The sequence below is a fragment of the Pseudonaja textilis genome, chromosome 2 (assembly GCF_049901715.1).
Source record: "Pseudonaja textilis isolate UNSWEBS1 chromosome 2, rPseTex1.2, whole genome shotgun sequence".
In the NCBI taxonomy this organism is placed as follows: Eukaryota; Metazoa; Chordata; class Lepidosauria; order Squamata; family Elapidae; genus Pseudonaja; species Pseudonaja textilis.
The window spans coordinates 139,165,643-139,175,535 of NC_141991.1; the positions used below are offsets into that span (position 1 = coordinate 139,165,643).

Here is a 9,893-nt window from a genome sequence, read left to right on the forward strand (position 1 = left end):
TGTTTGACGGTTTCTTGATTGGAGTATTGTGTACTTCTTGATAGTTGGTTTGATGCTAATCTTGGTGTTAATCTCTGCTCATCTGGATGTTGATTGCTATTGGGGAGGTGTTTTAGTCTTTTTGTTCGCCTTTTGGCTTGTTGATTGTCTCTTTTGAATGGTATGTAGATGTTGTTTGTGTCTGTGCATCTGTTGATGGCTGATTTGTAAGAATGCCAGGAATTCTCTCGTGTTTTTGGACTTGGTCTAGGATGGCCACAATTTCCCAGTTGAAACTATGGTTAAGTCTGTCCATGAACTTAAGGAGTTTTCCTCATGTCTTCTGACTGCTAATTGTGTTTATGGATGTGTTCCGCTAGTCTTTTGACTGTTTGTCCTATGCAGTGGCTGTTGTTTTCCTTTTACTATATGTTGTAGAATGACTGCTGGTTTTTCTTTCTTTCTGGGGCTGCTAGGTGTTTTGGTTACTTAGGATGTTTTGGAGGGCTTTAGTTGGTTTGTGTACTATGCAGATGCTATGTGGCTGGCAGTTTCTGAGATTTTTGTTGGGGGTGGGCATATTATCCTCTTTACAGGATGACACTGCAGTGTTGGTTCTGCTATATTGGGCGGAGTGATCTTTTTGATAAAGTTGTGGGGATATCCATTTTATTGGAAGATGTTGTACGGAAGATCTGTTTCCTTTTTTATATTCATGGTTGCTGCAGTGTGCTCGTGCTTGTCAAAATAGTGCTCTTCCACAGCTTTTCTTGTGGGTGGGTTGTTACTTTGATAATGGAACACTTGGTTAGCGTGTGGGTGGTTTTTCCTGTAGATTCGTGTTTCTAGTTTGCCATCACTATCTTTGCTGATGGGGATATCCAAGAAGGGGAGTGTGGTGGTGTTTTCTTATGCTTCATAAACAAACAAACAAACATTTTAACTGTCTTGAACAGCATCCCGGATTGCTAGCTGATTGGGTATCTCTATAGTTCAAATAGATAAATACATCTGATGTGTGCCACATCACCTGTTCTTTGTTAGGAGAAAGTGTTGAGCCGGCTCCTAAGGCAGGGCAGGGATGAAATGCAACAAAACCTGCAGTTCGTTATACTTTTGTCAATAAGTTTAGCTTCTGTTTTTTCTTTTTTCCTTTTGCCATACATCTATTTCAGGAGGAAAGACATGACATGGAGAGACGGATTGGGAGAGGGTGACTGCTGCTGTCCCTGGTCTTTGAAACAGTATCGCCCTGCAAGGCGAGATAGGAATGGGGCCGGGGGTTCAGGAAGGCATTTAAGACTTCTGTTCTCTTTCAATGCCTGAAGTTAACTGTCTTAATTATATATTTGGATAATGTAAGCTACCCACAGTCTTTTGGAGTGGACAGCCATGATAAAACATAACTTGTCTCCAGTGCAGAAGCTCTCAGTGTACATGCAAACAACAAAATCATCATCATCATCATCATCATCATCATCTATTACTTATCATTCAGGGGGCTGGATTAGAAGACCCCCAAGGTTCCTTCCATATTCCATTCCATTCCACTCCACTCTACTCCTCTCCACACTTTCCATTCTCCTCCATTCCATTTTCCATTCCATTCCATCCCTTTTATTGGGATGATGATGATGATGATTCTGTTGTTTCCATGTACACTGACAGCTTCTGCACTGGAGACAAATTCTTTGTATGTCGAATCACGCTTGGCCAGATAAAATATTCTATTCTAGTCCGTTCCATTCTGTTCTGTTCTGTTCCAATATACTATTATAGTGTGTTTTGCTCTGTTCCAATCCATTCATAAAACAAACAAACAGTGCTGGGGAATAAGTGAGGCTTTGAAGAGGTGGTAGGGCCTGCCCTGTGGCACCCTGCTGGCCAATGGACTATCCTCTAAACTTCTAAAGCAGGCTAGGGCCAGAGGTTCCTCGTTCCTGTTCTAACAGGATTCTTGCTGACCATCCATTGGGATCTCTTCTGCTCTTTGTGTTTAACATTTTTATCCCACCTTTTTTCCAAGCAGCTCTCACAGAGATAGATTAGGTGAAGAAATTGTGTGGGTATGGTGAAAATACAAGTCTTGTGGCATTTTGACCAAATAGTCACAAGGTGACCTATTGTAGATTAGCATAGACTATTTTACTACAATAGATTCTTGACTAGCTACTCTAAACTGGTGGGCATATATACACATAAAGTAAAAAGTATGTAGTAAGCTTGGAGCAAAATACAATGCAGAAAAAAAAGCCTGAAAATAACATGAAAATAATGTATGTCAAATAATATACAGCAGTTGGTTTGCTTTGGTTTTCATTCAAAAATAATTGAGTAGATTATCTTGTTAATCCTATATTTTCCAGGGAAGGTTTTCCATTGCCTGGATGAAACCAGAGTGCAAATTCACCTCTGTCAGTGGATTCCAAAATAATCTTCTCCCTCTCAGCATTGGCAGCTTGCAAAGTCAACCACAGAGCATGGAGGCAGCTGAGGGAGCTTGTAATGGCCCTTGCTTGCTTGTGAGCAGATATGGGTTGCAAATTCCTATGTACCGCTAACACCAGGCATATTTGTCATAGTTCTCAAACATCTACCAGGTGAAGTGAAGCCATCAGCTTTTGGCTCAGAAGCTCCATTGCCTGACTGCCGATGCTACGAGGATGGATGGATCAAGCAATGGTAAGAAAAAAAAACCTTCTATGCAATGCTCAAGGGTATGCTCTCAAGGCCACAATAGAACTGGCAGCTGGATGCAATAGCAATAGCATTTAGGCTTATAAACCACTTCAGAGTGCTTTTTTACAGCCTACTCTAGGTGGTTTACAGAGTCAGCGTATTGCCCCCAACAATCTTGGTCTTCATTTTACCTACTTTGGAAGGATGGAAGGCTGAGATAACCTTGAGCCTGGTGAGATTTGGTCTACCAAATTGCAGGTAGCCGGCAGTCAACAGAAGTAGCCTGCAGTACTCCACTCTAACCACGGCGCCACCGAGGCTCATGCAGCCCTTTGTCTAAGGGACCTACCTGTAGCTATCGCTAGAGTTAGTTCTTCGCCTAGACCAGGGGTCTCCAAACTTGGCAACTTTAAGATTTGTGCCCCTATTAAGAAGTGCCCATTTCTATTCATTATAAGGATGGGCAGGATAGTGATAGCAATAGCCCTTAGAATTATCTACCACTCCACGGTGCTTTCCAGATCTCTCTGAGCACTTTACAGAGTCAGCCTATTGCCCCCAACAATCTGGGTCCTCTATTTTACCCTTACCAGGATCTCAGATAATGAGTGTCAGGTTTCCAAGTGATGAAATCCAGGTTATTTGAGAAGAAGAAGGCCAGTTCTGCAAATGACGACTGGTCACATTCAAAGGCTTCCGGTATTAGGCAAAACAGACGAGGAATGGGAAGGGAAAGAAGAAAGAAGCAGCAGCAGCAGCAGATTTTTTTCTGTTTGGGGAAAGAACATGCCATTTGCCTTTCTCTGCTAAAGGAGATTTATTTGCTGTTTCCCTGTTGGCCGAAGCTATTTCCTGCAGCACCTGGTTTCGCTGTAGAGGTTCCATTCCTAAAGATAAGCCAGAGATGGACGCCAAGAGAATCCCCTCCCCCCAATTCTAATTCCCTGTTCTTTTAGTTACAGCAACTTCAGCCTCACCAATCCATGTGTGTTGTTCGAACCTCCTTCGTTATGCCCCACCCTAGCTCCTTCTTCCCCCAGAGGCTTGGGGGAGGCAGAAGAAAGCATTCCCGCACGGGCCAAGAATTGGAAGCAGGCAAAGGTAAGCAGGCTGCCAGCACTCCATCTGGTTTGAGCTTCCCCAGCAGAACGAAGAGCATAAATCCAGCCTGACGCTGCTCTGGCTGGGAGGAGCAGCTTTCCTCGGCCTCCGAAAGAGCAAACAGATGGTGCAAGGGAAAGTGAGTCCATGTAAGGGGAAAACCCAGGGTGCCGGTGGTGCAAAATATACCTCTGTAAAGGTGAGCAATGTCCCTGGGACAATAGAGAAGGAGGTGGCAAAGCGGGAAGGAAGAGGCTTCCTCCCCTTTCTGTCACTGAATGTAGAACTTATTTAGGATAAAGGCTTTTTGCCAGGGCTCCACCCTGGCCCTGTTTTCTAATTCCAAATAAACACAATTGGAATAATTGAGAGGGCCTCTGAACAAGCGCCAAGGGCAATATGCTGTTGAAAGAATTATCCTTCTGGGTTCAATTCCAAGTGGGGAAAAAGACGCTGGAAACATGAAGGCTGCTTGGAAAGGTGGTTTAATGGTGGACAGCAGGACCACGTGGCATTGGAACTCCAAAGTGAAAAGGACGATCCCATGCTTCGAGGCAAAAAGAGAAGGGAGGGCCAAGATGCGGAGAGACCCTTATATACCTCTGTTGGGCCCCACCTTAGTGTTTCCTGTTCCTGTGTAAGAAATGTATCCCATTGGCTGTCAGACTCCCGTGGGCGGGGCCTTAGCTAACTTTGTAGGCTTTGTCTGGAGCACATGGCTTCACCTGAGTGCTGGCTGATGCAATCTTGGGTAGAGGGCTTTGTTATGTAGAATACCCTGGCCCAGGCTTTAATGGCCCACCCATTAACAAAGGTGGGGGTGAGCTTCTGCTTCTGAGGTGAGTTTCTGCTTCTAAGTTTCTATTCTTTTTAGGGGAAATATTCTGCATTTTAAATATTTCCTAGGATATTTCATTTTTTTTCTAGGAGAGGGGTGGGTGCTAACTTCCTACAATGCCTTGCAGGCTAGGAAGGACTTTCAAATAGAAGTGCTCCTTCTAGGATTGCCTAAACTCTTCACTTTTTTTTTAAAAGAAAGAATGTATTATGGATAAGGGTAAGAGGAGGCGCATACTTTGCCCATTCCATTTTGTGGAAAAGGAAAACGGGGGGGAACCAGAGAAATGCTCAGGAAGAGAGCTGGCTTAAAGGGATTCCAAGGGACGTTGCAAGTAATTGACATCTCTGCAAAAATGCCAAATCCCAAAGTTCTTGGTCTTGAAGCGGCACCGAAATAACAAAAGCATCAATCACACGCACTCGTGTCAATACATATTTTACACGCCTGAAACTTTTCTATGTGCGCAATTGCAGATCACCCAACTAATTTGAACATGGAAGGATGGGAAATATATGCTAATACAGCAGCAAGCAAAGATTTGGTGGGATGGTTAACATTATGGGATATTTAAGGTCACATCCTGCCTCATAAATTTTCCTGAATCTTGTTCACCCAGCTGCCAAATGTTTCTTAATTCTTCCTCCCTTCCTGTCAAAAGGCCCAGGGAAAAAAAAAAAATTCCTCCACCCCTTTATTCTTTGTCCTGTCACTTGACTGTGAAATTCAGTGACTTTTTTTTTTTTGAGACTTTCTGACCCTTTAGCATGTTTTGCTTGGTTCATTTTTACAGGATGCAGAAATTTGACTTGTAACTTTAACTCTGCTGCTTGGAGAAATTTTAATGATGCCACAGAATGGAAGCATTGCTCCTTCCTAGGTCTCTATTTTATCTGACAACCAAAAGATGCAGGGACTTTTCTAATATTCTCCAGTAGGAGACATTTTTAAAAGGTTTTTTTTAAAAAAGGAGGAAGAACAGGGGTAGGATTCTACTGGTTCGGACTAGTTCAGGTGAACCGGATGTTAAATTTGCATCTCTTTTGCCGAACCAGTATTTGAACTGAACGGCTGGCCTCACCCACTCCTCCTCCCAGGAGTCTCCACGCATCCCATTTTCAATGCAGGTAAGTGCGGGGTCCGTGTGGAGGCTCTGGGAGGGGGGAAAAAAACGAGCCTTCTGGAAATCCTGAAAGGGGCCTGTTTCGGCTTCTGCAGGGCCTCCAGAGCCCAGAGGAGGCCATTTTCTACCTCCCAGAGGTCCAAGGGAAGCCTCTGGACTCTTAGGAAGGCAAAAAACGGCTCTCCCAGAAATTTTGGTAGGCCACGTCCACCATGGCCACACCTGGGCAGCAAACCAGTTGCTGGGATTTTTGAATCCCACCCCTGAAGGGGAACCTTAGCCTTTCATAACAGCTGCCTGACTTCTTTTTTTTATAAACATCTTTATCTTCTGCAGGCCCTTGAATAAAGTAGCTCTGTTGCCAGCCTGTCTTCCATCTTGCAATTCCCACAAAACTCCCAGACTGGGCATCAATCTGGAGAATCCTGAGAAGCGCCTAAAGGCCATCATTGAAGAATGAAGAGAATGTTTTCCAAAATGGTGGTATTCTTCAAAAGAGGGGACAGAAGAAAGGAGGAGGGGGAAGAAGAGGAGGAGGTGAAGGAGGAGGAAGAGGTGGAGGAAGTCTCTAGAAAAATATTGTCACCATATTGTCTAGCTGGTGTTGCTATTTTTACTTTGCCATTTCTAGATTTTTAATTCCTAGAGTTGTCACAGTCTATTTCAAAGAAAGGCAACCTCAACCCATGGTCTACAAGAAGCCTCTAAAATCCCCTTTTGTGGCTTCCAGAACCCCTCTGCTACAACGCAGTAGTGGGTTGTTGTTTTTTTTTGCTATTTCAACATAGTGATGTAAAGATGGCGATGGGCTCGCTTATTTTTTTTTATATTAGTTTACTATCCCACCTTTCATTTATGGGCTAAAGGCAATATACCTGGTGCTCCCTTGTACTTCTCTCCCAGTAGTGAGATTCATTTTTTTTTTCCTCCGGGTTCTGTGGGTGTGGCTTGGTGGGCATGGCAGGGGAAGGATGCTGTAAAATCTCCAGTCAGAGGCGTTATTTGCCAATTCTCTGAACTACTCAAAATTTCCACTACCGGTTCTCCAGAATTGGTCAGAACTTGCTGAATACCACCTCTGTTCTCTCCTCTCCCTCACTCCATGATCCTGTGTGGTAGATTCAGCTATGAATAGCCAGCCTGCTTTCCAAGACTGCTGCCTCATGCCAGCTGGCAGCACTCAGATATTGGAAATAATAATGTTATTTCGTCCTCCAAATTTGCATTTACAGGGTCAGTCATATGCACCCTGGATCCCACTGACCAAAGGAGATTCCATCTCCCTTTCTTAATGAGGTCTTCGGGGAAAAAAGAGGCAAGAGGTTGGTAGCAGAGGGTGAGGGTGAGAAAGGAGGCACTTTTCCCCTCTCAAACAGTCTCGGAATTAATTGACTGAATCATGAGAAATTTGAAGAGAGTTTAGGAAAAATTGTGAAAAGCTTTGAAGGACAAATAAACTTTTGGGGGTCTGGATTTTTTTTTTTTTTTTTTTTGTACTTTCAAGTCAGTGTTAATGCCTGGTGACTGCCTGAAGTTTTCTTGAAACCAATAAAAAAACACAACAACGTTAACCCAAAATCCAAGCAGCTATGCAATAAAAAAGATAAATACATAATACAATTTTATTTGTTTACTTATGTGTATTCCATCTTTATTATGTTTACAAATAGATCAAGGCAGCAAACATATCCAACACATCTCCCTCCTATTTTTCCGACAACAACCCAGTGAGATGGGTTGGGCTGAGAGAGAGTGACTGGCCCACAAATAAACACACTATTAATGGTACACAGATCAATTTCTGTTTGGCTACATGGGATCACCCCCTTTTTACCCTCACCCCTTTACCCTACAGCCCTCAGCCCAATTAAACAGAACCAGCATGCCAAAAGTTGTCCCCTGCCCCCTTCTTCTGCTTCTTGAATATAAGTGCGAGCACACATAATGCATGTATGTTAAGTGTGCATGAACAGAATTACAGGGTTTCTTCCTGGTTAACTGCTAGGGACTTTGTAAGAGAAAGCAGGAAAAGGAAATGTTTTCAAGCAATTAATGCATGGACGCTCGAGAGCACATAGCTTTTAGTTGAGTGGATGGGAAAGGCGGCCATTCGGTTTCAGTGAAAAAAACCAGGCCTACCCACAAGCCTGACCAGCAGTCTAGGTCAGACATTCCTGTGTAAAACACATCACTGTTTCCTGCCGCAGAGAATCAAGTCAGGGGCTAGAAGTGGTTGATGGAGTCACCAGCTGCAGTTTGATGGGACCCTTCACCCTGCTGTTATTATCTCACTGCAGAGATGCTTTCCAAGCCCAAACAGCTGCTGTGCAACCATTTCCCGAACTTCCCAGGTCCATTTCCTCATGCAGCAAGCTGGCCTGTGGAAATAGGGCTGGTTAAGACCTTGTTCCATTTCGCTCTGCTGTTATTTTTGCATCTGGGAGTGTGTATTCCAAGCAAATTCTGATAGGATTGGTTTGAACTGTGCGGAAAACACAGTTGTGACAATGAAATCTAAAAAAAATAGGCAGGGCGTTGCTTCAAAAGCAGAGTCTATACTGTATTGAAAGAGATAGCAGCCCAACCTCCTTAAAGTATGTTTATGCTGCAGAATATTGCTTCCATTGTTGCAGCACTGAATTTTTCTGTTTATTCAAAAAATGTTTGCTGAAAGCTCAGCAGAAGAAGCTCCAGGTTTAAGATCTGTTGCTTGTCTTGTGGATATGCCACAGTATATCCGTGGGTCACCTCAGCACTGTGGTTGCTTATTTGTTTTCAAGTGCAATTCATGGGGCTAAGTAGCCCCACCATGCTTCATGGCATGGTGCTGAGTTATTTGAAGGACTTCAATGGTTTCTATCTGGACAGTGACATTGGGCAGAGTGGGGGTGCTTCAGGTCTCCTCAATGAAAGACCTTTGGAAGATTTAGGAAGCATGTCTTCTCTGACATATTCCTGCCCTCTAGAACGCTTTGCCCCCAAGGTCCCACCCTGGCTCCTACCCTGATGATGCTTGGAAGTCCATGAAGACCTGGCTCTTCTCCTAGGCAACAGTGGATGTTGAGCCCCTGTGGGTTGTTTTCTCTCTATGTTCTCTGGACATGTGTGGTCCTTTTTCCCTCAGTTTTATGTTCCTTTTTACTTGCAAGCTGCCCAGAGTCGGGTGGCCTCTAAACATTGTTTGTATTACAGAGGCCATCCAAAGTCATGATAAATTAGGGGAGCTTATTTTTTAAATACATACATAAAGTGGGCAACAACATGGTATTTCTTAAGGACAATGACAAGCCAGATATTTTGTGGCAAGAAAGTTGACCAAATGTCCTTCTCCCTGGCTCTTGCTGCCACTAAGGAAGGCAGCCACAACATAAAATATTGCTGCATCATTCATTAGATCACCTGAGGAAACTGCTAGGCCACACTGATAGGCAGTTATCTCTGCCTTTAGACCAGGGGTAGGGAACCATGGCCCTTTTATGACTTGTGGACTTCAACTCCCAGAACTCCCCTACTGGCTCAGGAATTCTGGGAGTTGAAGTCCACAAGTCATAAAAGGGCCATGGTTTCTTACCCCTGCTTTAGACATTAATGAACAAGCCACTTGCATTATGTCTCCACTTGAACCTAACCATGACAAATCAAGGTCTGGCAATACTTATTTCTTCCCCTGCCACTGAGGGTAACAGCATCTCATTCCAGCCTGGGAGCAAGACAGGGCTAAGCCATCTTTAACTGTACCTGTGACAAAGCAGGGTTTACCTCCTTATTACTATTATTATTTAGGACATCAATGTGAATTCTCTTAGTTTTTGTCATCCATTAGCCTATAGGAAGTCAAGGACTGTAATGATTGGGGACACAGGCAAAAACAGCAGGGGAGGGCAGATGTCTCACAGATTCAGTTTTGTGCCCACTGAAGAATGGGTGGAGCATGCATTAACTCTGTTGTGGAGGAAGCTTCTTAATCCCATACATGCAAGGGTAGGATTCTACCACTTCGGGCTGGTTCAGGTGAATCGGTAGTTCTGGTGATCATTCGGCCCTGTCCATCCACCCTGTTCTTTCCTGTGCTTTATTTCCTTGTTTTGGAGCACAGCTGATTCCACGGCAGAGCGGTTTTGCCGCGCCTCAGCTGTTTTATTCACCAGGGCTGCAGTAGAAGGTAAGTATTAT

At 43.9% G+C, this 9,893-nt stretch overlaps 1 long non-coding RNA gene across 1 annotated transcript; it reads left to right on the forward strand.

The window, feature by feature from the left end:
* Positions 1-3,573: 3,573 nt before the first annotated feature.
* LOC148127115 (uncharacterized) lies at positions 3,574-7,340 on the forward strand. The gene is made up of 2 exons (XR_015741463.1): positions 3,574-3,759; positions 6,057-7,340. It is a non-coding gene; the product is annotated as an uncharacterized LOC148127115 (long non-coding RNA).
* The last annotated feature ends 2,553 nt before the right edge of the window (positions 7,341-9,893 follow it).